The sequence below is a fragment of the Peromyscus maniculatus genome, chromosome 3, assembly GCF_049852395.1.
Source record: "Peromyscus maniculatus bairdii isolate BWxNUB_F1_BW_parent chromosome 3, HU_Pman_BW_mat_3.1, whole genome shotgun sequence".
NCBI lineage: Eukaryota > Metazoa > Chordata > Mammalia > Rodentia > Cricetidae > Peromyscus > Peromyscus maniculatus.
Window position 1 is genome coordinate 149,590,056 of NC_134854.1, and position 4,128 is coordinate 149,594,183.

Consider the following 4,128-nt stretch of genomic DNA (forward strand, 5'->3'; position numbering starts at 1 on the left):
CTTCCTCATCCTTCATCCCCATTTCCCTCCAGGACAATGTGTGTGCCAGATCAGAAAGCCCAGATCTTTCTCCTGGGACTGAAGGAGACTGGGAAATATTTGCTGGGCTTATTACTATCTGGAGTTCAGAGTGTCCACGGGCCCAATGGGCTGTAAGACTGACCAGTGCAGTAGAGTACCTTGTAACCAGTTTCCTATGGATCTGCCATCATCTTACGTTGTCGCCGGCTTGGGACACCTGGTGGAAGGTGGCCCAGCCTTGTCTTAGACTAAGTTCCCAGAAAGAGATAACTCCTGGTCCCTGAGTGCTCCTCGTGATTACGGTAGGGGTTTGCCACCTGCAGTCTGCACCCTGGGCAAAGCAGGGAGAGAGGCTGTGGTGAGTGGGGCATTTTCTGTCTCGAGGGTTCTTCGTGTATAACCCCGGGTCACTGAATTCTGTTTCGAGGGTTCTTCGTGTATAACCCCGGGTCACTGAAGTCTTGCCAGGCTCTTCTCATAGACTGTGGGCCAGTCTTGCTCCTTCCTGCTTATTGTTCCGGAGGAGCCCTAAACATGGCCCTAGTCTGTTTCACTTTCGATTTCCGGGAACACACACACACACACACACACACACACACACACACACACACACACACAAACTAGACGTGTAAAGAGGTAGAGAAAGAGGGAGGAAGGGAGGGAAGGAGGGAGAGAGAGAGAGAGAGAGAGAGAGAGAGAGAGAGAGAGAGAGAGAGAGAGAGAGAGAGAGCTGTCTCAAGGCTGCAGCGAGAACTGATCACCTGCTCTCTGAGTTTGACCTCAGAGGTCACAAGCCTTGCATACAGAAGAGTTGTGTGCCCAGTGTTTTGCAAAGATGCCCATCTTTTTAAGATTCAGCACTTTCCTTGAACCCTTCTACTGACCTCTGGGGGCCATAGCTGCATGGGAAAAGGTGGAACTTGTGGTAGCTCTGAGCCTCAGCAGCAATCACAGAGACTTCCCTAAGCCACTTGGGACCAAGTAGCTACACACACACACACACACACACACACACACGCACGCACGCACGCACGCACGCACACACACACAAGTTCTTAGCTTTCTGACTCTCTGGTTCCCAGTAGTCACTGGGCCCAAGAGAACCTGTAGGTTGCATTGATCTCCAGGAACAGAACATGCCATCACCTCTCCGTATGCCTGAGGTGTGCATGGAAAAGCGGGGCAATGTATCCCCTTTTTCTACAAACAAAAGCACCTGTTGGGAGCTCTGAGCTCCAGACAGCTGCCAGCCACTCATCAGCGCTGCATGCAGCCAAGCATGGCCAGAAGGAGAGGGCAGGGCACCAGAGGGCTCTATCTCTGAGCTATCTACCAGGTCATAAAGCAATTAGCAGAAGGGCTTGGCCCTTCCCACAGTTTCCATTCATGCTTGCTTTCTTCTATTCATTCACCAGGCCAAGGAGTTGGGCGAGTTGCGCAAGGGCAGGGATCAGGGATCATATCGTATTCCCTTGTGTATTCTCACTGCCTTGCCCTGTGCCTGGCCCCAGACTCACCAATGAATGGACTCATTCACCCGAGCATTCATTCAACAGGTGCTGAGCCAAGCCCTAGAGGGTGCAAAGAAAGTGAGGCACCACCACTGTTAGCCTTCCGGGAACTTAGAGTCTAGATGGGTAGACCCAGTGGCTCAGCAGGGAACTTACTGACCTTGACCTGCAGGTACAGCTAAGAAAGAATGAGGAAGCCCCCAAGTCAAACAAGTCACCTGGATCCCTTCTTCCAAAGGGAGTACCCACTCCCCAAATGGAGGTTTTCCCACAGGGCTTTGACTTTGGCCTGGCAGTTCGGACCACGCTTTCAGCTCTCTGGGGTCCTATACCCTACCCCCAGGGATCTGTTTATTTTCTGTTCATGAGGCTGTCGTGGTTAAGGTGGGGAGTTCTCAGTGCCAAGAGGGCTCCCAGGTCCTCTGGAGAGGGAGGTGAATAGGTAAGCACTGGTTTTCTAGACTGCACTCGGAGGGAGCCTCATCAGGCCTCCACACGTGAATGTGGCTTGCGTTATGAAACCTTTGCTGTTTCTTCAATCCGCAGAGGTACCAGCAAACATCCCACAAAGCAAACACTTCACTCATCCAACCTCCCAGTGGCCACTGAGCTCTTCATCCCAGGTTAAGAGCGTGAAAGAACTCTCAGAGAAGGCAATTCTTCTCCATCGGCAAGCATGGGATGGCAAGCCAGTGATGCAGCTCTGGGTGTGACAATGGCAGCCCAGCCCTGGCTTTGGTGCAGCACCTGACCCTGGCGTCTTGTCTTTTTATATCTCACTGGGCCCTTGCACCCAAGCAGCTCCTGCCTCTCGTTTCCTGGCTCTTAAAGAAATCTGAGACCTTCTGTCTCTTGCTCCAAGCCTTGACCTCTAGGCACATCCCACCCTGCTGGGCTGCCACTCAGAGATGGGTCCCCGAAGTCCCCCCTCTGCTTCCTGGGCCCACGGTCTCAGGTCAGCGGTCAGCGGTCAGGTCCTCCGGCCCCATCCTCTCCACACTCCCTTCTTTCTAGTCTTTCAGCCTTGCCAGGCTCCTGCTGTTTTCTCATCTCCAGGCCCCTCACACCGCTTCCTTCCCCCTTTCATCCCTGCCCCCACTGGCTCCCACATCCTGCCCTGGGGCCCTCTGCCTGGCCCCAAGAAGTCTGTCTCCGCATTGTTCTCCACTTCCAACATTAGCATTCTCAAAACCCACATTTGCATTTTCATGGCTCCTGTCCCAGCTAGACAGGGGTACACTTTGATGCATATATATTTTGGAGAGGAGGCTTTCTCCTGCATAGCGGCTAATTTTCCACTTCCATTCAAGTGTATTCTTTGGTTCTGGCCTGATTTACTCAGGGCCAAGACAGGCTTTAGCCAGCACCTTTAGGCTATGCTGAGGCCTATAAGATGACAGAGAGACATCTCGCCTCCTGGGAACTCAGGGAAACAGACGTCTCACTTCCCACGCCTCCCCCGTCCTGCTCAGAACTTCAAAGCTTCCTGCAAGCTCCATCTGCAGCTCATGTTCTTCCCTCCCAGGCCCAAGGGCCTTGGCCTCCAGTATTTCCAGCACAACTGCAAGGACTGAGCCCAAGGTCCCTAGCTCAGCTGATGGACAAAGTCAAGCCTTGATGATCCTAGGAGGGTGGGACAGAGGCACACTAGAGAGCCTAGTGCCCCATATGTCCCTGCTTGTACCTACACCCACTCACCCACCCCTCACCCCCAAAAGCCAGAGTGGTTTCCCCTTATTTTAGAGGCTAGAGGAAAGTTACCAGGGGCCCTGGAAGCATTCTCATCTAGGGTCTAGGCTTTGAGATAAGTATTTCTGTGCCTCTGGGCTACCGAGGCTCAGCCGGAACTGAGCAGCCAAGTGCCAAGCAACAAATAGGAATACCCTGACAGGTCTCCAGAGGTTTTAGGGCATTTTTTTTTTAAACAGAGGTTTAGGGAATTGTGATTTGCATGGCACAGCTCCTAGGGTTTCGTCCCAACTTGAGAGAGATTTACCATTCTAGCCCGTTCAGAAACTCTCAACATTCATTTCCACCTACAGCTGAGTTCTTTCATGCAATGGCCCCAAAGAGAATGTTATCCAGGTGGTGAGGAAGAGATCCGGGTGCATTCTGGCTGGCATGGGGAAACAGAGTCAGGCAGTTGGAAACTTCTGGGCTCTGCCTCCAGGCAGAGCTGACTCGGGCTGGCAGAACTTCTACAAGGGAAACAAAGGAAGACCTTGACTTCCCTGGATTGGTCAGCATGCAATGGCTTGCTTGTGAGTCTTCTGTTCTTGGCACCATGGAGGAGACTGGGGATGACGCAAAAATAAATAGAAATCGGTCTGTAAATATATATATATATATATATATATATATATATATATATATATATATATATATATATATATATATTAGATTCTAGTATAGAATAGATAGAGTTATTGCCTATTCATTGCTTGCTCGTTTAGGTCCCCGCCCCTTTGGGCCATTATTTATTACTTCTATGTTTGGTAGCAAGATCATATCTACATTTTACATGTTAGCAAGAGGCTATAGTTAAAGGATCTAAGTGTTATTGTAATTTGGGGGCGGTCCTGGCAGAGTTGCCTCA